The sequence below is a fragment of the Pseudophryne corroboree genome, chromosome 2, assembly GCF_028390025.1.
Source record: "Pseudophryne corroboree isolate aPseCor3 chromosome 2, aPseCor3.hap2, whole genome shotgun sequence".
Lineage (NCBI taxonomy): Eukaryota > Metazoa > Chordata > Amphibia > Anura > Myobatrachidae > Pseudophryne > Pseudophryne corroboree.
The window spans coordinates 697,942,355-697,967,003 of record NC_086445.1 but is presented as its reverse complement, the minus strand read 5'-3'; the positions used below and the strand labels follow the sequence as shown (position 1 = coordinate 697,967,003).

Here is a 24,649-nt window from a genome sequence, read left to right as displayed (position 1 = left end):
ACAACCCTAAAAGGTGTTGTTTCTGTTATATGCGCTTTAAATATATAAATATCGCCAAAATATGCCCCCCTTCTCTTTGTTACCCTGTTTCTGTAGTGCAGTGCAGGGGAGAGTCCTGGGAGCCTTCCTCACAGCGGAGCTGAGCAGGAAAATGGCGCTGTGTGCTGAGGAGAATAAGCCCCGCCCCCTTTCCGGCGGGCTTTTCTCCCGGGTTTTGAGATATCTGGCCTGGGTTAAATACATACATATAGCCTCAATGGCTATATGTGATGTATTCTTTGCCATAAAAGGTATTAATTATTGCTGCCCAGGGCGCCCCCAGCAGCGCCCTGCACCCTCCGTGACCGTTCAGTGTGAAGTGTGTAGCAACAATGGCGCACAGCTGCAGTGCTGTGCGCTACCTTCATGAAGGCTGAAGAGCCTTCTGCCGCCTGTTTCCGGACCCACGATCTTCAGCATCTGTAAGGGGGATCGGCGGAGCGGCTCCGGGACGAACCCCAGGGTGACCTGTGTTCCGACTCCCTCTGGAGCTATGTCCAGTAGCCTAAGACTCCAATCCATCCTGCACGCAGGTGAGTTGAAAATCTCTCCCCTAAGTCCCTCGATGCAGTGAGCCTGTTGCCAGCAGGACTCACTGAAAATAAAAAACCTAAAAACTTTTTCTAAGCAGCTCTTTAGGAGAGCCACCTAGATTGCACCCTGCTCGGACGGGCACAAAAACCTAACTGAGGCTTGGAGGAGGGTCATAGGGGGAGGAGCCAGTACACAACATGTGATCCTAAAAGCTTGCTTTTGTGCCCTGTCTCCTGCGGAGCCGCTATCCCCCATGGTCCTGACGGAGTCCCCAGCATCCACTAGGACGTTAGAGAAATATAGTGGAAGTGGTTCCCAAAATGTCTGCACCAACCCTGCAATATGCTTATTGTGCTGTGTAGTATGTTTTTTTTTTATATCGGTTTTCCTGCTTGCTGTAATACTAAATCCACTGTACTATGTTCTCGACATCTGTAAAGCAATATAATAAGCGCTATATAAATACAATTATTATTATCCTACATTCGGCTATAAACAGCAGCAAGTCACAAGTTTATGCAGAACCTGCAGTTTCTACATAATTTTATGAAAATAATGCTTCCTAAATAAGGCCATTTGTTACAGAACAATTTTAAAACCAGGGAGTGCGTACAGAGCTCTTGTCAATGAAAAGGAACTCAAATTTGATATGTGATAACAGGAATGATCATCGCTAGTTCGGTCGGCCGCCGTTCCATCCACCCTCGTCCTCCCATAAATTGCCAGAGCACAATCACATTAGCACAAGTTACTAGATGAATTTGCGGCGCACCGCGAAGCCATGCCCACCCTGACTCGTGGCACGCCCCGTGACCTGTGGCACCGCCCCTCGCGACCCCAGTCCACTCCGTCGTATGTCGCGTTCTATCCTCCTATCCCTGCCGTAACGCTGCATGTGACTGAGGAGATTTCAGCAAACGCTACCCTTCTGCCTGCGGGAGGGTTAACTCACGTCACTGTAGCCACGCCCCGTGCATCACTAGGGTCGTAGGCCTATGCTGTCGCTTCCAATGAGGGAGTAGAGCAGTGAGAGAGCCGGATATTGCGGAGAGTGTGGGCAGTGGCACACAGGAAGTAGGAGAACCCGGGGAGGACGGAGACCGAGTGACCCGGTGAGCAATAATGCCCCGATCACCCATTATCTCTATCATATATTGTAGTAAATTGCGATCTTTCGCAAGGGTAAACGGTACCGTACGGGATGCCGCCGTCCAGCCTACACCCCAGCCCTGTATACGAGGCCCGTGACCCCTCCGCATCGCCGCACATGTGTCCGCTCCTGGGCCCTGCGGCATAAGGGGTAGCTAGCAGCTGCTGTGTAGCATTGCGCGGTGTACGCGTCTCCTGTCTCTTTGTATACAGCGGCAGCCCTACTGACCACCCCGCACCACAGTGATCCCACTCACCGCACATGCAGTACGGAGTAGTCCTCATCAGTCAGCTGGCATATAGCATAACCAGTTGTTGTTGTTATTTATTGTGATACTTTTGTGCATGTCACTATAGCACTTTTATGTCATAATGGCCAAAGTTTAATGCTCCTCTCCTCCTCCATGGCACCCTCTATATTACAGAATAGATGGGGTCTTTAAAAAGTATAATTATATGCATATAGTTAGTCATTGCAAGTTTTACTTGCACTGATACATACTACCTAATATCCAATACACTTCAAGTCTGTGTAGGATAAAATGAAACATTACATTTTCTGTAAAATCTAAACATTGATGTTACACTGTTATTGGTTGTTAGCTTTTCAGGTAGAGTACATATCACTTATCTGGCCATACTTATAACAATGGGACCGCTGGTGGTATTCAACATCATAATGTGCGTGCTTAAAAAAAAAAAAGAAAAAAGAAAAAGTAAATATACTGTGTGTGTATATATAATATATAATGTATGTGTGTTATATAGTGCAGCAAATTCCGTTGATAGGTGTGTGTGTGTATATATATATATAGATATAGATATAGATATAGATAGAGATATAGATAGAGATAGATATATATATATATATATATATATATATATATATATATATATATATATATATATATATATAGCAGATGTGGACCGGCACTCCTCCCGATGGTCACTCGTGACCCTGGTGCCTCCTGATAACGATTGTGTAGAATCCCAATAAAGATGACAGCGGCACTCAGGGTTTTGTAAACATGCAAAAATTGTATTCAAACGTGAATAGACAGGCCGACGTTTCGGGGCTTACCCGCCCCTTTGTCAAGGTGTATACACCTTGACAAAGGGGCGGGTAAGCCCCGAAACGTCGGCCTGTCTATTCACGTTTGAATACAATTTTTGCATGTTTACAAAACCCTGAGTGCCGCTGTCATCTTTATTGGGATTCTATATATATATATATATATATATATATATATATATATATATATATATATAGTAGATGGTTGTATGGAGAGCGCTCATAACATGTAGTAGTATTTCTTTGACTTTTTTCTCTAGGGCAGTCCTTCAATTTGAGATTTGATCACGAGAAGATGGATAATTCTGCAAAATACCCTCTCGCCAGATTCACCCAGATAACATCACTCGTTAATTTAAAATTTCTATGAAATTTATTATTAATTTAATTTTTATAATTTTAAATTAACGAGTGGTGATGTTATCTGGGTGAATCTGGTGAGAGGGTATTTTGCAGAATTATCCATATAATATAATTTTTTTTATAGTCAATTTTCTAAAAAAAGCCAAAACACAATACCTGTCTAAGGCGCCCTACACATTAGGCGATGTGCCGCCGAGGTGGCCGACGGGTGACCCGGCGGCGGGGGGGCAGTGACGGGGGGAGTGAAGTTTCTTCTCTCCACCCGGCTCCATAGACGTGCAGGCAAATATGGACGATCGCGTCCATATTGGCCTGCATGCACAGCTGACATGTCACCAGCGATGAACGAGCGCGGGGCCGCGCATCGTTCATCGCTGGTGACTCCACACTGCACGATATGAACGTTATCTCGTTCATTAATTAACGAGATCGTTCATATCGTGCAGTGATATCGGCATGTGTGTAGGGCCTATAAGTTTTGCTATTTTTGGACTGCCAAAGCAGAGTTCCTATCTGCACCCAGTTATTTCAACCTTGTATAGCCAGTTAATCATTGGTTAAAGCAGTCATTTTTTCCGAAAGACAGTACATTATCCCAGTTCATTCTAAAAAAAAAAAAAAAAAAATGCATTGCCTGGTCACTTTATGTTTGATCTGTACTGTATGTAGGTTTGCCATAATATTCCTTTAATTTGGAACAGCAATAATTTTACACAGGTTCTGTGGCAGTTTAAAAGTAGGTGGAATAGATGCATGCTTGAATTTAGTCAGCCACATAACCTGCGTAAATTGGTTTGAAGGGATATTGTGGAAAGCCTTAAGTGTAACCAAAGTGCTGACAGTTTTTATTGTACACTTATGACCACCAATTGCATTGTGATAGAGTTCTCTAGTGACCAAGGGGTATATGCCATGGATGGAGATAAAGTGGACAGACATAAAGCACCAGCCAATCAGCTCCTAACTGCCCTGTCACAAGCTGGGTTTGAAAAAGTACAGTTAGGAGCTGTTTGGCTGGTACATTATCTCTGTCCGCTTTACCTCCATCAAAGGCTTGGTAAATAGAATTATCACATTCAGGGGCGGATTGGCCCACCGGGACTCCGGGGCGGAATGCTGGTGTGCTGGTCCCATTGCCCCCTCAGCTGCCGTTTATCACCCCCGTCGCTGGCCGGCTGGCTGCCGCAAGCAGCATTAATGGACTGCTTCTGCGCATGCGCAGAAGCTTACTGAAGCAAAAAAAAGATGGCCAGCGGGGATCTACTGTGCATGCCCAGCCGCCCATAATCCTTTGCGGAGCCCGTCAATCACCACTGACAGGTCCGCCACAGAGCCGGATTACGGGGGTGGGGGGGCACAGGGGGTAAGTATTCCTCGGCCTCCACTCTGCAAGGGTCCCCGCCACCCACCGCAGATCGGATCTTAATGACCGATCCTCAGCGCTGCAGCCATACCGTGACAGCATCACAGTGCAAGCCGGCGGCTGGACGCATACAAAGTGAAAGCCTGCACAGGTTCCACTGTGGATTTACTGACTCCGCGGGCCCGGCGCTGTGTGAGCTGCAGGGAAGGAATTGAGAGCTTGTGAGCTGTCAGTTTCTTCAGTGTACCAAATCTCTGTGAGTGCCGTCCTGCTGGTTTCCCTGCATATACAGTGTGTCTAGGTCGGGCACCGGAGCAAGCCGTCATTTACAGTCCAGTGGAGTGCCGAACAAGTCTTCTCCATGTGTGTGTGTGTGTGTGTGTATATGTGTGTGTGTGTATGTATGTATGTATGTATGTATGTGTGTATGTATGTGTGTGTATAGTGTATGTGTGTGTGTGTGTATAGTGTTAAATTAGCGGGTAGACTTTAGGGCCCCCTGTCATAAGTAACCCAGGACCCCCACAGGAGCCTTAATCCGGCTCTGGTTTGCCTCCAGTGCCGTCTATGTGTATAACGGGCTCTGCCTGGCGCAATGTGTATAACGAGCTCTGCCTGGCGCAATGTGTGTAACGGGCTCTGCCTGACGCAATGTGCGTAACGGGCTCTGCCTGACGCAATGTGCGTAACGGGCTCTGCCTGACGCAATGTGCGTAACGGGCTCTGCCTGACGCAATGTGCGTAACGGGCTCTGCCTGACGCAATGTGCGTAACGGGCTCTGCCTGACGCAATGTGCGTAACGGGCTCTGCCTGACGCATAGTGCGTAACGGGCTCTGCCTGACGCAATGTGTATAATGGTGGTCATTCCGAGTTGATCGCTAGCTGCCGTTGTTCGCTGTGTAGCGATCAGTTAAAAAAACGGCTAATCTGCACATGCACTGCAATGCGCACGCGCGTCGTACGGGTACGAAGTGCTTTGTGGTTTTGCAATGGTTCTAACGATACCAAACGCACAGCCGAACGCAAAGAGATTGACAGGAAGTGGGAGTCTCTGGGTGGCAACTGACCGTTTTCTGGGAGTGTTAGGAAAAACGCAGGCATGGCCAGGCGTATGCAGGTCGGGTATCTGACTTCATTACCGTGTCACTCGTCGCAGCAGTCATCGCACAGAATAAGTAACTACAGGGCTGGTCTTGTTTTGCACAAAATGTGTTTGCAGCCGTTCGCACTTTTGCAAAGCGAAAATACACTCCCCCGTGGGCAGCGACAATGCGTTTGCACGGCTGCTAAAAGTTGCTAGCGAGCGATCAACTCAGAATGAGGGCCAATGTGCTTTACCTGGTGTAATGTTTATAATGTGCTTTACCTGGTACAATGTGTAGAATGTGCTCTAACTGGCGCAATATGTTAACATGCTCTACCTGGCGCAGTGTGTATAGGAGGTTCTACTTGGTGCAGTGTGTATAAGCGGCACTACTGTGTGCTGTAATGTGAATTGGCACTATTATGTGGCCACGCCCATTCTCCATGAAGCCACACCCCTAAAATTTTGCAGCGCACTTTGCATGCCTGCAAGTAGTCAGGCCTTCTGAGCAGTAATCCTGCCTACTTGACAGACTCCACTCTCTCAACAGACCCCACACCTAGTAGGGCTGCTTCCATAAATTTCCCGGGCTGGTTTTTCATCCCAATCCGCCCCTGATCACATTTATGATATTAGTCTAGTGTTCTCATTCTAGCACCCTGCACCTAATGAGCGATGGATCATGTTTTATGGAGTGAGTGAAATGTTTGAGTTTATTTGTAATAAATAGAATCTTCTAGCGTTGAGTCCCCTTTGCTCTTTTTTGGCAAAAAAAAAAAAAAAAAAAAGCCTCTTAGTCACAATGCACCTACAGTTGGGTACACATTTATTTGCTGTATGACACTTGTATATCTGTGTGCAACGGAGTCTATGAATCTGTAAACAGAGTGCTACAATGTAGCATCTGCTTTTTTCTAGTACAAGTTCTGTCTGCAACGTATACAGACTCAGTCACACACAATATACAAGGGTCACACATCAAATTAATCAGCACAGGCACAGTCTCCTAGTTGCATTGCGTTACGACTAAGACACATTTTTGCCCCTAAAATACACCTGATTTTCGCAGAGTTCAGGCATCTCGCGTCACATGGGGTGTGGAGGCTGGATGTATTAGGGGACACACACTTATTAGCAGTGCTTATTTATAGTTTTCGAGTGATTATTAATAAAGTATAACCCCTCCCCCCCCCCCCCACTTTTTTTGGTTTATTTTTTAGTTCAGTTATTAGGCTATAAATAGCAGCAAGTCACAAGTTTATGCAGAGCATGCAGTTTCTACATAATTTAAAAAAAATAATGCTTGATAAATAGGCCCATTTATTAGAAAACAATTTTAAAACATGGGAGTGGGTACAGAGTTCTTGTCAATGAAAATAAACTCAACGTTGATATTTGACAACAGGGATGATCTTTCACATTATTTTTTTTTAGTTCAGTCGTCTGTCTTAATATCCTAGTTATTTTAGTAAATTAAATATTGGAGGTTAAAAAATAAAAACAGATATCTTAACAAAAGTGTGAAGATGTCGTAATATGAACCTTCTTAAAGATTGCATGGACACGTCCGACGCATATGTAGCCTGTTCGCACAGTGCCTGTGCAACCGAGAGCACTATGGGGGTAATTCAGAGTTGATCACAGCAGTTTGGAAAAACCATGTGCACTGCAGGGAGGGAGGCAGATAGAACATGTGCAGAGAGAGTAATGGTGCCCATACACTTGTGCGATGCCCTGCGACGCGGCATCGCACCGGCAGTTAAGGTGCGATGAAATAGGGGGATTATGCGATAGATCGCATGGTAATCACGTGATGGGCACGTCACCTCCGAGTGGGAGCGGCCGGAGCCCATCACACATCGCAGTGCGAGATATAGCATGTGTTTCTAGAAACACATGCGATCGCACTGCGATTCGATAAATATTATGTGCAGCACATAATATCTTGAGACGCGATATATTCGACTGGCGTGCCCGCGCATCGTGTTGAAAGATACTAAAATGTGCATACAATCCTTCAATTTCTCTCACAGATGTGGTCGAAATCGAAGGATAGTACCGATAATCTCATAAGTGTATGGGCACTATTATATTTGGGTGGGGTGTGTTCTAACTGAAATCTAAATTGCCGTGTAAAAATAAAGCAGCCAGTATTTACCCTGCACAGAAACAATATAACCCACCCAAATATAACTCTCTCTGGACATGTTATATCTGCCCCACCTTCAGTGCACATGGTTTTGCCCATCTGCTAACAAATTTGCTGCTGCGATCAACTTTGCTGCTGCGATCAACTCTGAATTACCCCCTATAGACGTAGACTTAAGTTTGTTTCACTTGCACACGTTTCATCTTGTGCGTGGTGGTAGTGATGCGGCAATAACGTACGCATGCATAAGCGGATTCCCGGGGGGGCGGGGGGCGAGGCATGCCTTTGCACACTGTGTTGCTGCCCTTGAATAAAATATTCCTAAATGACGGGATACCCCATTGTCATGTGCTCCCGCTAGGAGCAGGACGTGTGCGCTTGAAAAGGAAGGGTGGGGGCGTGTCCCTACTGATGTCACTGTTGGGGGCAGTGCAGCCCCCTTAACATCACTAATGGGGGCTTCCCCCAGCCATTGGCATCATTTAATGGTGGTGTGCCCAGCACTTACGAAGGTGCAGTACTTCCCCCAAGATCTCCCTTTAATGTGAATAGATGCCCTACTATAAGCTCCCATTAGTGTACTACACCTCGCCTGGTGAGCGTAGGCAAAGTGCTTTGCTGTCTAAGCCCATGTTGCTATTCCCAGTTGTAGTCCACATGGATGGTAAAGTATGAAAGTTTTTTTTTTTTCTACCATTGTCATGTCGACCTTTTGTACTGTCTATTTCTCTAACGTCCTAGTGGATGCTGGGAACTCCGTAAGGACCATGGGGAATAGCGGGCTCCGAAGGAGGCTGGGCACTCTAGAAAGATTTATGACTACCTGGTGTGCACTGGCTCCTCCCACTATGACCCTCCTCCAAGCCTCAGTTAGATCTTGTGCCTGGCCGAGGTTGGATGCACACTAGGGGCTCTCCTGAGCCCTTAGAAAGAAAGTATAGATTTAGGTTTTTTTATTTTCAGTGAGACCTGCTGGCAACAGGCTCACTGCAGCGAGGGACTAAGGGGAGAAGAAGCGAACTCGCCTGCTTGCAGCCGGATTGGGCTTCTTAGGCTACTGGACACCATTAGCTCCAGAGGGATCGACCGCAGGCCCAGTCCTTGGTGTTCGGTCCCGGAGCCGCGCTGCCGTCCCCCTTACAGAGCCAGAAGCAAGAAGAGGTCCGGAAAAACGGCGGCAGAAGACATCAGTCTTCACCAAGGTAGCGCACAGCACTGCAGCTGTGCGCCATTGCTCCTCATGCACACCACACACTCCGGTCACTGAGGGTGCAGGGCGCTGGGGGGGGGGGGCGCCCTGAGCAGCAATATAAACACCTTGGCTGGCAAAAATACATCACATATAACCCCCAGGGCTATATGGATGTATATTAACCCCTGCCAGATTCCATAAAAATGCGGGAGAAAAGGCTGCGAAAAAGGGGCGGAGCCTATCTCCTCAGCACACTGGCGCCATTTTTCCCTCACAGCTCCGTTAGAGGGAAGCTCCCTGGCTCTCCCCTGCAGTCTACACTACAGAACAGGGTTAAAACAGAGAGGGGGGGCACTAAATTTAGGCGCAGTATAAATTATATAAAAGCAGCTATAGGGGACATAACTCAGTTAGTCCCTGCATTATATAGCGCTCTGGTGTGTGCTGGCATACTCTCACTCCCCAAAGGGCTTTTGTGGGTCCTGTCCTCATTGGAGCATTCCTTGTGTGTGTGCGGTGTGTCGGTATGGCTGTGTCGACATGTTTGATGAGGAGACTTATGTGGAGGCGGAGCAGATGCCGATAAATGAGATGTCGCCCCTGTGGGCCGACACCAGAGTGGATGGATAGGTGGAAGGTATTAACCGACAGTGTCAACTCCTTACATAAAAGGCTGGATGACGTAACAGCTATGGGACAGCCGGCTTCTCAGCCCGCGCCTGCCCAGACGTCTCAAAGGCCATCAACGCTCCCTCAGATGGCAGACACAGATGTCGACACGGAGTCTGACTCCAGTGTCGACGAGGTTGAGACATATACACAATCCACTAGGAACATCCGTTACATGATCCCGGCAATATAAAATGTGTTACACATTTCTGACATTAACCCAAGTACCACTAAAAACAAAGGGTTTTATGTGTGGGGAGAAAAAGCAGGCAGTGTTTTGTTCCCCCATCAAATGAGTGAATGAAGTGTGAAAAAGCGTGGGTTTCCCCGATAAGAAACTGGTAATTTCTAACAAGTTACTGATGGCGTACCCTTTCCCGCCAGAGGATAAGTTACGCTGGGAGATATCCCCTAGGGTGGATAAGGCGCTCACACGTTTGTCAAGGTGGCACTGCCGTCTTAGGATACGGCCATTTTGAAGGTACCTGCTGATAAATAGCAGGAGGCTATCCTGAAGTCTGTAATTACACACTCAGGTACTAGACTGAGACCTGCAGACTGCTGCAGCGTGGTCTGTACCCCTTTCAAACAGGGATACTATTTTGCGAACATAAGACGTCGTCTTATATATGAGGGATGCACAGAGGAATATTTTGCCGGCTGGCATCCTGAATTATTGCAATGTCCATTCTGTCAGGAGGGTATTGGAGACCCGACACTGGACAGGTGATGCTGACTTTAAAAGGCACATAGAGCCTTATAGGGGTGAGGAATTGGTTGGGGTTGGTCTCTGGGACCTCGTATCCACAGCAACAGCTGGGATGAAAATATTTTACCTCAGGTTTCCTCACAGCCTAAGAAACGCACTGTATTATCAGGTACAGTCCTTTCGGCTTCAAAAAAGCAGGCGGGTCAAACGAGGGAAGAGGGAAAAAGCTGCACCAGCAGCCAGTTCCCAGAATCAAAATTCTTCCCCTGCTTCCTCTGAGTCCACCGCATGACGCGGGGGCTCCACAGGCGTAGCCAGGTACGGTGGGGGGCCGCCTCAAAAATTTCAGCGATCAGTGGGCTCGCTCACAGGTGGATCCCTGGATCCGTCAAGTAGTATCTCAGGGGTACAAGCTGGAAGTCGAGGCGTCTCCCCCCCGCCGTTTACTCAAATCTGCCTTGCCGACAACTCCCTCAGGCAGGGAGGCTGTGCTAGAGGCAATTCACAAGCTGTATTCCCAGCAGGTGATAGTCAAGGTGCCCCTACTTCAACAAGGACGGGGTTACTATTCCACACTGTTTGTGGTACCGAAACCAGCCGGTTCGGTGAGACCCATTTTAAAATGGAAATCCTTGAACACTTGCATAACAAAGTTCAAGATGGAATCGCTCAGGGCGGTTATTGCAAGCCTGGACAAGGGGGATTACATGGTATCCCTGGACATCAAGGATGCTTGCCTGCATGTCCCTATTTACCTTCCTCACCAGGAGTACCTCAGATTGTGGTACAGGATTGCCATTACCAATTCCAGACACTACCGTTTGGACTGTCCACGGCACCGAGGGTGTTTACCAAGGTAATGGCAGAAATGATGATACTCCTTCAAAAAAGGGAGTTTTTATTTATCCCATACTTGGACGATCTCCTTATAAAGGCAAGGTCCAGGGAGCAGTTACTGGTCGGAGTAGCACTATCTCAGGAGGTGCTACAACAGCATGGCTGGATTCTGAACATTCCAAAGTCACAGCTGGTTCCTTCCACTCGCTTACTGTTCCTGGGGATGATTTTGGACACAGAACAGAAAAAAGTGTTTCTCCCGCAGGAGAAAGCCAAGGAGCTGTCATCTCTAGTCAGAGACCTCCTAAAACCAAAAAGGGTATCGGTGCATCGTTGCACACGAGTCCTGGGAAAAATGGTGGCTTCATACGAAGCAATTCCATTCGGCAGGTTCCATGCGAGGACCTTCCAGTGAGACCTCTTAGATAAGTGGTCGGGATCGCATCTTCAAATGCATCAAATGATAACCCTGTCTCCAAGGACCAGGGTGTCTCTACTGTGGTGGATGCAGGGTGCTCATCTTCTAGAGGGCCGCAATTTCGGCATACAGGACTGGGTCCTGGTGACCACGGATGCCAGCCTTCAAGGCTGGGGAGCAGTCACACTGGGAAGAAACTTCCAGGGCCTATGGTCAAGTCAGGAGACTTCCCTACATATAAATTCTGGAACTGAGGGCCATTTACAATGCCCTAAGTCAGGCAAGACCCCTGCTTCAAAACCAGCCGGTACTGATACAGTCAGACAACATCACGGCAGTCGCCCATGTGACCCGACAGGGCGGCACAAGAAGCAGGATGGCAATGGCAGAAGCCACAAGGATTCTCCGATGAGCGGAAAATCACGTACTAGCACTGTCAGCAGTGTTCATTCCGGGAGTGGACAACTGGGAAGCAGACTTCCTCAGCAGACACGACCTACACCCGGAAGAGTGGGGACTTCATCCAGAAGTCTTCCTGCTGTTGGTAAACCGTTGGGAAAGACCACAGGTGGACATGATGGCGTCCCGCCTCAACAAAAAGCTAAAGAGATATTGCGCCAGGTCAAGGGACCCTCAGGCGATAGCTGTGGACGCTCTAGTGACACCGTGGGTGTACCAGTCGGTTTATGTGTTCCCTACTCTGCCTCTCATACCAAAGGTACTGAGAATAATAAGATGGCGAGGAGTAGGAACGATACTCGTGGTTCCGGATTGGCCAAGAAGGGCTTGGTACCCGGAACTTCAGGAAATGATATCAGAGGACCCATGGCCTCTGCCGCTCAGACAGGACCTGCTTCAGCAGGGGCCCTGTCTGTTCCAAGACTTACCGCGGCTGCGTTTGACGGCATGGCGATTGAGCGCCGGATCCTGAAGGAAAAGGGTATTCCGGAAGAAGTCATTCCTGCGCTTATTAAAGCCAGGAAAGATGTTACGGCAAAGCATTATCACCGCATGTGGCGGAAATATGTTGCATGGTGCGAGGCCAAAAAGGCCCCAACAGAGGAATTTCCACTAGGTCGATTTCTACATTTCCTACAAGCAGGAGTGAATATGGGCCTAAGTCTAGGCTCCATTAAAGTACAGATCTCGGCTCTGTCGATTTTCTTTCAAAAAGAATTAGCTTCAGTACCTGAAGTTCAGACATTGTGAAAGGAGTGCTGCATATACAGCCCCCGTTTGTGCCCCCTGTGGCACCTTGGGATCTCAACGTGGTGTTGAGTTTTCTTAAAATCACATTGGTTTGAGCCACTAAAAACCGTGGATCTAAAATATCTCACGTGGAAAGTGGTCATGTTATTGGCCTTGGCTTCAGCCAGGCGAGTGTCAGAATTGGCGGCTTTATCATGTAAAAGCCCTTATCTGATTTTCCATATGGATAGGGCAGAATTGAGGACTCGTCCCCAATTTCTTCCTAAGGTGGTGTCAGCGTTTCACCTGAACCAGCCTATTGTGGTGCCGGCGGCTACTAGTGAATTGGAGGACTCCAAGTTGCTAGACGTTGTCAGGGCCCTGAAAATATATGTTTCCAGGACGGCTGGAGTCAGAAACTCTGACTCGCTGTTTATCCTGTATGCACCCAACAAGATGGGTGCTCCTGCTTCTAAGCAGTCTATTGCTCGCTGGATTTGTAGTACAATTCAGCTTGCACATTCTGTGGCAGGCATACCACAGCCAAAATCTGTAAATGCCCATTCCACAAGGAAGGAGGGCTCATCTTGGGCGGCTGCCCGAGGGGTCTCGGCTTTACAACTTTGCCGAGCAGCTACTTGGTCAGGGGCAAACACGTTTGCAAAATTCTACAAATTTGATACCCTGGCTGAGGAGGACCTGGAGTTCTCTCATTCGGTGCTACAGAGTCATCCGCACTCTCCCGCCCGTTTGGGAGCTTTGGTATAATCCCCATGGTCCTTACGGAGTTCCCAGCATCCACTAGGACGTTAGAGAAAATAAGAATTTTCTCACCGGTAATTCTATTTCTCGTAGTCCGTAGTGGATACTGGGCGCCCATCCCAAGTGCGGATTGTCTGCAATACTTGTAAATAGTTATTGTTAACTAAAGGGTTATTGTTGAGCCATCTGTTGAGAGGCTCAGTTGTTTTCATACTGTCAAACTGGGTATAGTATCACGAGTTGTACGGTGTGATTGGTGTGGCTGGCAAGAGTCTTACCCGGGATTCTAAATCCTTCCTTATTATGTCTGCTCGTCCGGGCACAGTGTCCTAACTGAGGCTTGGAGGAGGGTCATAGTGGGAGGAGCCAGTGCACACCAGGTAGTCATAAATCTTTCTAGAGTGCCCAGCCTCCTTCGGAGCCCGCTATTCCCCATGGTCCTTACGGAGTTCCCAGCATCCACTACGGACTACGAGAAATAGAATTACCGGTGAGTAAATTCTTATTTTTTTTACATGTCAACCTTTTGACCTTTTGCATGTCGACCATCTGTGGTCTGCCTATTGACTTATCTGCATACCATGTGGTTCTGACACCCTCTTTACTTAGTATGTTGTATGACAACAGAGACTATTTGATGCATAGATTATATTTGCTAATTAGCCAATTAACGTGATGGTGAGATGATTCATAGCGCATGTTACAGTTCGGTTCTGTAGCAGTAGTTCTTGAGTTTATCATGAAAATACATACAAACAAGACACACACACACACACACACACACACACACACACACACACACACACACACACACACACACACACACACACACACACTCCCAGCAGCTGTTGATCTGTTGTTGTTGCACATTCACATGCAATAAATCGGGCTATTTATGGCCATATCAAAGGGGTGTTATTTACATTGTTGAATTAGAAGCAAGAAAACACTGGGCTTTATTTATTAAGCATTTTTGTCAAAATCTGTGGTTGTTGTCAGCAATGTGTTTGGGGAGCATTTCAAAACAGCAAATTTATTAAGCATGTGATCCAGCTTGTTAAAATTTTAAATAGCATATTTTCCAACCCAACATGGTGGGTTCTGCGTTTGATACCATTGCCATTTTTAAACCTGCAAATCTACGGTGTTACAAAACAGATGCCTAATAAATCAGACAACATAATGAAAATTCTAATAGTTTCCACTGTGGTGATCCTACAGGTATGACAGCGGGATTCATAACTGATTCCTCACACGCTTATTTTATACAAGCATATTTCTGACGTCCTAGTGGATGCTGGGAACTCTGTAAGGACCATGGGGAATAGCGGCTCCGCAGGAGACTGGGCACAACTAAAGAAAGCTTTAGGACTACCTGGTGTGCACTGGCTCCTCCCACTATGACCCTCCTCCAGACCTCCGTTAGAATCTTGTGCCCGGCTGAGCTGGATGCACACTAGGGGCTCTCCTGAGCTCCTAGAAAAGAAAGTATATTTTAGGTTTTTTATTTTCAGTGAGATCTGCTGGCAACAGACTCACTGCTACGAGGGACTAAGGGGAGAAGAAGCGAACCTACCTAACTGGAGATAGTTTGGGCTTCTTGGGCTACTGGACACCATTAGCTCCAGAGGGATCGAACACAGGACCCGACCTCGATCGTTCGATCCCGGAGCCGCGCCGCCGTCCCCCTTACAGAGCCAGAAGCATGAAGATGGTCCTGGAAATCGGCGGCAGAAGACTTCGGTCTTCAACAAGGTAGCGCACAGCACTGCAGCTGTGCGCCATTGCTCCTCATGCACACCTCACACTCCGGTCACTGATGGGTGCAGGGCGCTGGGGGGGGGCGCCCTGAGCAGCAATATGAATACCTTGGCTGGCAAAAAATCACAATATATAGTCCCAGAGGCTATATATGTGATAAATACCCCTGCCAGAATCCATAAAAAAAGCAGGAGAAAAGTCAGCCGGAAAAGGGGCGGGGCTATCTCCCTCAGCACACTGGCGCCATTTTTTCTTCACAGTGCAGCTGGAAGACAGCTTCCCAGGCTCTCCCCTGTAGTTTTCAGGCTCAAAGGGTTAAAAAGAGAGGGGGGGCACCAAATTTAGGCGCAGTATTGTGTATACAAGCAGCTATTGGGGGAAAAATCACTCAGTTATAGTGTTAATCCCTGCATTATATAGCGCTCTGGTGTGTGCTGGCATACTCTCTCTCTGTTTCCCCAAAGGAGTTTGTGGGATCCTGTCCTCAGTCAGAGCATTCCCTGTGTGTGCGGTGTGTCTGTACGGCTGTGTCGACATGTTTGAGGATACGTGGAAGCGGAGCAGATGCCGATAAATGTGATGTCGCCCCATGTGGGGCCGACACCTGAGTGGATGGATAAGTGGAAGGTATTAACCGACAGTGTCAACTCCTTATGTAAAGGGCTGGATGACGTAACAGCTATGGGACAGCCGGCTTCTCAGCCCGCGCCTGCCCAGGTGTCTCAAAGGCCATCAGGGGCTCAAAAACGCCCGCTACCTCAGATGGCAGATACAGATGTCGACACGGAGTCTGACTCCAGTGTCGACGAGGTTGAGACATATACACAATCCACTAGGAACATCCGTTGCACTCGGCAATGAAAAATGTGTTACACATTTCTGACATTAACCCAAATACCACAAAAAAAGGGGTTTTATGTTTGGGGAGAAAAAGCAGCCAGTGTTTTGTTCCCCCATCAGATGAGTGAATGAAGCGTGGGTTCCCCCGATAAGAAACTGGTAATTTCTAAAAAGTTACTGATGGCGTACCCTTTCCCGCCAGAGGATAGGTCACGTTGGGAGATATCCCCTAGGGTGGATAAGGCACTCACACGTTTGTCAAAAAAGGTGGCACTGCCGTCTTAGGATACGGCCACTTTGAAGGAGCCTGCTGTTAAAAAGCAGAAGGCTATCCTGAAGTCTGTATATACACACTCAGGTACTATACTGAGACCTGCAATTGCCTCAGCATGGATAGTGCTGCTGCAGCGTAAAAGGTCTGATACCCTGTCAGATAATATTGATACCCTATACAGGGATACTATTTTGCTAACCATAGAGCATATTAAAGACGTCGTCTTATATATGAGGGATGCACAGAGGGATATTTGCCGGCTGGCATCCAAAAGTTAATGCAATGTCCATTCTGCCAGGAGGGTATTAGGGACCCGGCAGTGGACAGGTGATGCTGACTTTAAAAGGCACATGGAGATTCTGCCTTATGAGGGTGAGGAATTGTTTGGGGATGGTCTCTGGGACCTCGTATCCACAGCAACAGCTGGGAAGAATTTTTTTTTCCTCAGGTTACTCACAGCCTAAGAAAGCACCGTATTATCAGGTACAGTCCTTTCGGCTTCAGAAAAGCGAGTGGGTCAAAGGCGCTTCCTTTCTGCACAGAGACAAGGGAAGAGGGAAAAAGCTGCACCAGACAGCCAGTTCCCAGGATCAAAAATCTTCCCCCGCTTCATCTGAGTCCACCGCATGACGCTGGGGCTCCACAGGTAGAGCCAGGTGCGGTGGGGGCGCGTCTCGGGAACTTCAGCGACCAGTGGGCTCGCTCACAAGTGGATCCCTGGGTTCTGCACGTAGTATCACAGGGATACAAGCTGGAGTTCGAGGCGACTCCCCCTCGCCGTTACCTCAAATTAGCCTTGCCTGCTGCCCTCGAGGAGAGGTAGTACTGGCGGCAATTCACAAGCTGTACTTCCAGCAGGTGATAATCAAGGTACCCCTCCTTCAACAAGGCCGGGGTTACTATTCCACAATGTTTGTGGTACCGAAACCAGGCGGTTCGGTGAGACCCATTCTAAAATTGAAATCCTTGAACACTTATATACGAAGGTTCAAGTTCAAAATGGAATCGCTCAGGGCGGTTATTACAAGCCTGGACGAAAGGGATTACATGGTATCACTGGACATCAAGGATGCTTACCTGCATGTCCCCATTTACCCTCCTCACCAGGAGTACCTCAAAATTGTGGTACAGGACTGTCATTACCAATTCCAGACGTTGCCGTTGGTCTGTCCACGGCACCGAGGGTATTTACCAAGGTAATGGCCGAAATGATGATACTCCTTCGAAAAAAGGGAGTTATAATTATCCCGTACTTGGACGATCTCCTTATAAAGGCGAGGTCCAGGGAGCAGTTGTTCGTCGGAGTAGCACTATCTCGGGAAGTGCTACAACAGCACGGCTGGATTCTGAATAGTCCAAAGTCGCAGCTGGTTCCTACGACGCGTCTACTGTTCCTGGGTATGGTTCTGGACACAGAACAAGAAAAAAGGGTTTCTCCCGGAGGAGAAGGCCAAGGAGTTGTCATCTCTAGTCAGAGACCTCCTAATACTAATACAGGTGTCGGTGCATCAATGCACGCGAGTCCTGGGAAAGATGGTAGCTTCTTGCGAAGAAATTCCATTCGGCAGGTTCCAGGCAAGGATCTTCCAGTGGGATCTGTTGGACAAGAGGTCCGGGTTGCATCTTCAGATGCATCGGCTGATAACCCTGTCTCCAAGGGCCTGGGTGTCGCTGTTGTGGTGGCTGCAGTGTGCTCATCTTCTAGAGGGCCGCAGATTCGGCATACAGGACTGGGTCCTGGTGACCATGGATGCCAGCCTTCGAGGCTGGGGGGCAGTCACAGAGGGAAGAAACTTCCAAGGACTATGGTCAAGTCAGGAGACTTCCCTACACATAAATATTCTGGGACTAAGGGCCATTCACAATGCCCTAAGTCAGGCTAGACCCCTGCTTCCACACCAGCCGGTGCTGATCCAGTCAGACAACATCACGGCGGTCGCCCATGTAAACCAGCAGGGCGGCTCAAGAAGCAGGATGGTGATGGCAGAAGCCACAAGGATTTTCCGATGGGCGGAAAATCATGTGTTAGCAGTGTTCATTCCCGGAGTGGACAACTGGGAAGCAGACTTTCTCAGCAGGCACGACCTCCACCCGGGAGAGTGGGGACTTCATCCAGACGTCTTCAAAATGATTGTACACCGTTGAGAAAGGCCACAGGTGACGTGATGGCGTCACGCCTCAACAAAAAGCTAAAAAGATATTGCGCCAGGTCAAGGGACCCTCAGGCGATAGCTGTGGACGCTCTGGTAACACCGTGGGTGTACCAGTCGGTGTATGTGTTCCTTCCTTTGCCTCTCATACACAAGGTATTGAGAATACTAATAAGGAGAAGAGTAAGAACTATACTCGTTGTTCCGGATTGGCCAAGAAGAGCCTGGTACCCAGAACTTCAAGAAATGTTCTCAGAGGACCCATGGCCTCTGCCGCTCAGACAGGACCTGCTGCAGCAGGGGCCCTGCCTGTTCCAAGACTTACCACGGCTGTGTTTGACGGCATGGCGGTTGAACACCGGATCCTAAAGGAAAAAGGCATTCCGGAGGAAGTCATTCCTACGCTGATTAAGGCTAGGAAAGATGTGATAGCAAAATATTATCACCGCATATGGCAAAAATATGTTGCTTGGTGTGAGGCCAGGAAGGCCCCAACGGAGGAATTTCAACTGGGTCGATTTCTGCACTTCCTACAGTCAGGAGTGACTACGGGCCTACAATTGGGTTACGTTAAGGTCCAGATTTCTGCTCTGTACATTTTCTTCCAAAAAGAACTGGCTTCACTGCCTGAAGTTCAGACATTTGTCAAGGGAGTGCTGCATATTCAGCCCCCGTTTGTGCCTCTAGTGGCACCGTGGGATCTCAACGTGGTGTTGGATTTCCTGAAGTCGCATTGGGTTGAGCCACTTTAATCCGTAGAGCTAAAATACCTCACGTGGAAAGTGGTCATGCGGTTGGCCTTGGCGTCGGCCAGGCGTGTATCAGAATTGGCGGTTTTGTCATGCAAAAGCCCTTATCTGATTTTCATATGGATAGGGCGGAATTGAGGACTCGTTCCCAATTCCTTCCTAAGGTGGTATCAGCTGTTCATGTGAACCAACCTATTGTGGTGCCTGCGGCTACGTGGGACTTGGAGGACTCCAAGTTACTGGACGTAGTCAGGGCCCTGAAACTTTGTTTCCAGGACGGCTAGAGTCAGAAAAACTGACTCGCTATTTATCCTGTATGCACCCAACAAGCTGGGTGCTTCTGCTTCTAAGCAGACTATTGCTCGCTGGATCTGTAGCACGATTCAACTTGCACATTCTGCGGCTGGACTGCCGCACCCTAAATCTGTAAAAGCCCATTCCACGAGGAAAGTGGGCTCTTCTTGGGCGGCTGCCCGAGGGGTCTCGGCTTTACAACTTTGCCGAGCTGTTACTTGTCGGGTTCAAACAATTTTGAAAAAGTCTGCAAGTTTGATACCCTGGCTGAGGAGGACCTTGAGTTTGCTCATTCGGTGCTGCAGAGTCATCCGCACTCTCCCGCCCGTTTGGGAGCTTTGGTATAATCCCCATGGTCCTTACGGAGTTCCCAGCATCCACTAGGACGTCGGAGAAAATAAGATTTTACTCACCGGTAAATCTATTTCTCGTAGTCCGTAGTGGATGCTGGGTGCCCATCCCAAGTGCGGATTGTCTGCAATACTTGTATATAGTTATTGCCTAACTAAAGGGTTATTGTTATGAGCCATCTGTTAGTGAGGCTGTTATTTTTCATACTGTTAACTGGGTATAATATCACAAGTTATACGGTGTGATTGGTGTAGCTGGTATGAGTCTTACCTGGGATTCAAAATCCTTCCTTATTGTGTCAGCTCTTCCGGGCACAGTATCCTAACTGAGGTCTGGAGGAGGGTCATAGTGGGAGGAGCCAGTGCACACCAGGTAGTCCTAAAGCTTTCTTTAGTTGTGCCCAGTCTCCTGCGGAGCCGCTATTCCCCGTGGTCCTTACGGAGTTCCCAGCATCCACTACGGACTACGAGAAATAGATTTACCGGTGAGTAAAATCTTATTTTTACTCACACATGTCATATACAAGGGTAATTTGGTTTGCAAACAAGCAGACCCGTCTATTTTCTGCAATTTAATTGGTAACTTTACTCAACTTGCTGGCACCAAAATAAGGAGTGAAGGCCTTGTGTGTGTTTGTTTGTTTGTTTGGGCTGTTTCTGAGAATATAAAACCTCTTACAATGCAAGCTTAGGCATTGTACGGTAAAGGTGCGTACACACGGAGAAATTTTGACTATGAGAGATTTTGACTGAGCGATTTCCCTTGAACTGGCAGTAGGAGATTTTGACTAACTTTTCCAGCGATTTTGGCTATGGGCGATTTTGGCTAACTCATTCAAGCAAGGGGATGCTTTTTCTTTTCCAGCGTCCTAGCCAAAATTGACTTACCTGCACAGTCTATTTTTAGCAGCGATAGCGACCTGGCGGGGACGCGCATCACTATCGCTGGCTGTGTACACATGGAGAGATATGCACTAACTTTCTGAGCGATTTTGACTATATAGTCAAAATTGCTCAGTTATATCGCTCCGTGTGTATGGACCTTAACGGCATGTTAATGTTATTGTAATATAATTAAGACATCATGCATGTTTAGGTTGTGTACAGTAACAGCATGCTAATATAACTGCAATACTATTAGCAGTAGATGAATCCTCAGATCTTACCTGGGCTGGGCCAGTGGAGTAAAGTTCTGTGCTAGGCCACACACGCACGCGCACACACACACACACACACACACACACACACACACACACACACACACACACACACACACACACGCACCCACACACGCACTATCAGAGGAAACTAAGGTGCCCAATAAACTAGTAAGACATAATTCTACATTGAATAGCCATCCCAATAATATTACCCTAGGATTACTAGGGTTAGCCAATGTCCAGTAGTCATTTAGTACCAGTAATTTTCCATACAGAGTACATATTGGTGGTCATTCCGAGTTGTTCGCTCGCTAGCTGCTTTTAGCAGCATTGCAAACGCTAGGACGCCGCCCTCTGGGAGTGTATCTTAGCAGAATAGCGAACGAAAGATTAGCAGAACTGCTACTAAAAAAATTCATGCAGTTTCTGAGTAGCTCCATACCTACTCCTACACTGCGATCACCTCAGTCCGTTTAGTTCCTGGTTTGACGTCACAAACACGCCCTGCGTTCGGCCAGCCACTCCACCGTTTCTCCAGCCACTCCTTTGTTTTTTCCTGGCACGCCTGCAGTTTTTAGCACACTCCCTGAAAACGCCAAGTTGCCGCCCAGAAACACCCACTTCCTGTGTCAATCACACTACGATCACTCGAGCGTTGAAAAAACGTAGCTCGAGCTTGTGTAAATCTCCAAAGTTTTGTGTTTAAATTACTAAGCGCATGCGCGCTGCGTACCAAGCGCATGCGCATTTTCCACCTAATCGCTGCGTTGCGAAAAACGGCAACGAGCGAACAACTCGGAATGACCACCATTGTGTGCAGCGTCACATTGGTGTCATTTGTATATCTAAAAGTGAAAAAGTGAAAGTTTTTTGTTCTGAAAGTGTAAATGCTGGATTAATGGGAAAGCACTCTACCTGCAAGACTTGTGTCAAATCCATTTTATATTTAATACTAGCTGTTCTACTTGTTCTTCGCATGGGAGTTTCGGATTTTCACTGTTGTAAATATAAATGAGTGTTAGAAATATGAAGAATACCCATGTTAAATTTCTGCTGCGGGGTATACTGGGCTCCACAGGAATGACAAAGCTGAAAAATGTAAATTTGTGAACCCCTGTAAATGGCTCCCTGGAAGCTGCCCGCAATATGATTCACTACAGTTGAACCTCACCAATGATTCAAAATTTACACAGATTTAATACAATGGATGTGTGGGTCTCAAACAATTACAGGCGCTACAATATTAACATAATACGTTCCTCTGGTAGATTCCACTCTACTATGTATATAGAGTTCTGGTTTTCTTCAACAAGGCATTCCTTCCTCTCGTGTGGATGTTGCCATAAAAAGAAAAAATGGTGTAAATGTGTAATAAAGTTTTTAACAGTACATGAGTCTTTCTTGTTGCTATACACTTTCAAACAGCGAGGATGATAATTATTTCACCGAAGAGGCGTACCCCAACTCACTTTTCCACAAAATGGGTTAAACCCATAAAGGTATCTTTTATCCACCACTGTGTTCGACAAAATCACTCTGGTGATGAACCCTCTTAACCAAGAAGGATAAGCATACCTCACTCACAATAAAAGGAGGCTGAATCAAGCATATCAAGGTTTCTCTTACGTCCTAGAGGATGCTGGGGACTCCGTAAGGACCATGGGGTATAGACGGGCTCCGCAGGAGATAGGGCACCTAAAAAGAACTTTGACTATGGGTATGCCCTGGCTCCTCCCTCTATGTCCCTCCTCCAGACCTCAGTTAGATTTTGTGCCCAGAGGAGAATGGGTGCACTGCAGAGAGCTCTCCAGAGTTTTCTGTGGAAAAAGAATTTTGTTAGGTTTTTAATTTTCAGGGAGTCCTGTTGGCAACAGGCTCCCTGCATCGTGGGACCGAGGAGAGAGAAGCAGAGCTGGCTTGTCAAGTCGGGCACTGCTTCTAAGGCTACTGGACACCATTAGCTCCAGAGGGAGTCGGAACACAGGTCTCACCTGGGGTTCGTCCCGGAGCCGCGCCGCCGTCCTCCTCACAGATGCCGAAGATAGAAGCCGGGTGAGTATGAGAAGGCAGAATACATCATAGGCGGCAGAAGACTTTAGATCTTCATGAGGTAAGGCGCGCAGCGGTAAGCTGCGCGCCATTGCTCCCGGTCACACACACATAGAGCAGCACTGAAGGGTGCAGGGGGGGGCGCCCAGGTCAGCAATAAACCTCACATTTGGGCACTGACCAGGTAGATTAGGCTGCTGGGCAGTAATTCTACGATCCCCCGCCATTTTCTATTAAAAAATCACCGGGACTGAAGCCCGCCGTCGGGTGGGGGGAGCTTGATCCCCAGCACTAACCAGCACCATTTTCTCCACAGAAGCTGCATGAGGAAAACGCTGGCTCCCTGGTCTCTCCCCTGCTGAACATTCAGGCTGGAAAAAAGAGGAGGATATATATATATATATATATATATATATATATATATATATATATATATATATATATATATATATAATATATACACACACACACTTACTGGTCATATTTTTCCAGTGTTATTAAGCGCTGGGTGTGTGCTGGCATACTCTCTCTCTGTCTCTCCTAAGGGCCTGGTTGGGGTTTTGTCCCCTTATAGGTTAATCCCTGTGTGTGTGGGGTGTCGGTACGTGGTGTCGACATGTCTGAAGCGGAAGGCTTTTCCAAGGAGGAGGTGGAGCAAATGAGTGGTGTCCCCGTCGGTTGTGCCGACTCCAGATTGGATGGACATGTGGCATATGTTGAATGCAAGTGTGGCATCTTTACATAAAAGGCTTGATAAGGCTGATTCAGGGGGGGCATTAGGGGGTCAATCCTCAGATTGGACCAACTCACAGGGCCCGTCGGGGTCTCAAAAGCGTCCCTTAACACAAGACACTACTACCGACACGGATTCTGATTCCAGTGTCGACTATGACGAAGTAAAATTGCACCCTAGGGTGACTAAAACCATTCAGTGTATGATTGTGGCAATAAGGGATGTGTTGCATATTGTGGATGAACCCTCTGTCCCCGACACAAGGGTACACATGTTTCAGGAAAAGAAACAGATTATTAACTTTCCCACATCTCATGAATTAAATGAATTCTTTGGAAAAGCTTGGGAGACTCCGGATAAGAGACTGCAGATCCCCAAAAGAATTTATATGGCATACCCTTTCCCTAAGCAGGACAGGGAGATTTGGGAATCACCCCCCACTGTGGACAAAGCCATGACGCGCTTGTCCAAGAAAGTGGCGCTACCGTCTCCTGACACAGCAGCCCTTAAGGACCCTGCAGATCGCAGGCAAGAAACTACCTTAAAGTGTATTTATTCTCATACGGGTGCTGTGCTAAGACCGACAATGGCGTCGGCATGGGTGTGTAGCGCAATTGCAGCTTGGACAGATGAGCTGACAGATCAATTTGATAATATGGATAAGGATACTATATTCCTAACTCTAGCCCATATTAAAGACGCAGTCTTATTTATGAGGGATGCTCAAAGGGACATTGGATTGCTAGCTTCTAGGGCCAA

General features: G+C 47.6%; 1 protein-coding gene across 6 annotated transcripts in view; it reads left to right on the top strand.

Annotated features, from left to right (window-relative positions):
* The first annotated feature begins 1,481 nt into the window (after nucleotides 1–1,481).
* ZC3H11A (zinc finger CCCH-type containing 11A) overlaps nucleotides 1,482–24,649 on the top strand; it is a 179,772-nt gene continuing 156,604 nt past the window's right edge. For 5 of the 6 annotated variants that reach the window (XM_063955262.1, XM_063955264.1, XM_063955263.1 and 2 more), the window contains exon 1: nucleotides 1,482–1,685. The gene's annotated coding sequence lies outside the window, so the exon portion shown is untranslated. The remainder of the gene's footprint in view (nucleotides 1,686–24,649) is intronic. The other variant, XM_063955267.1, reaches the window with a different exon arrangement.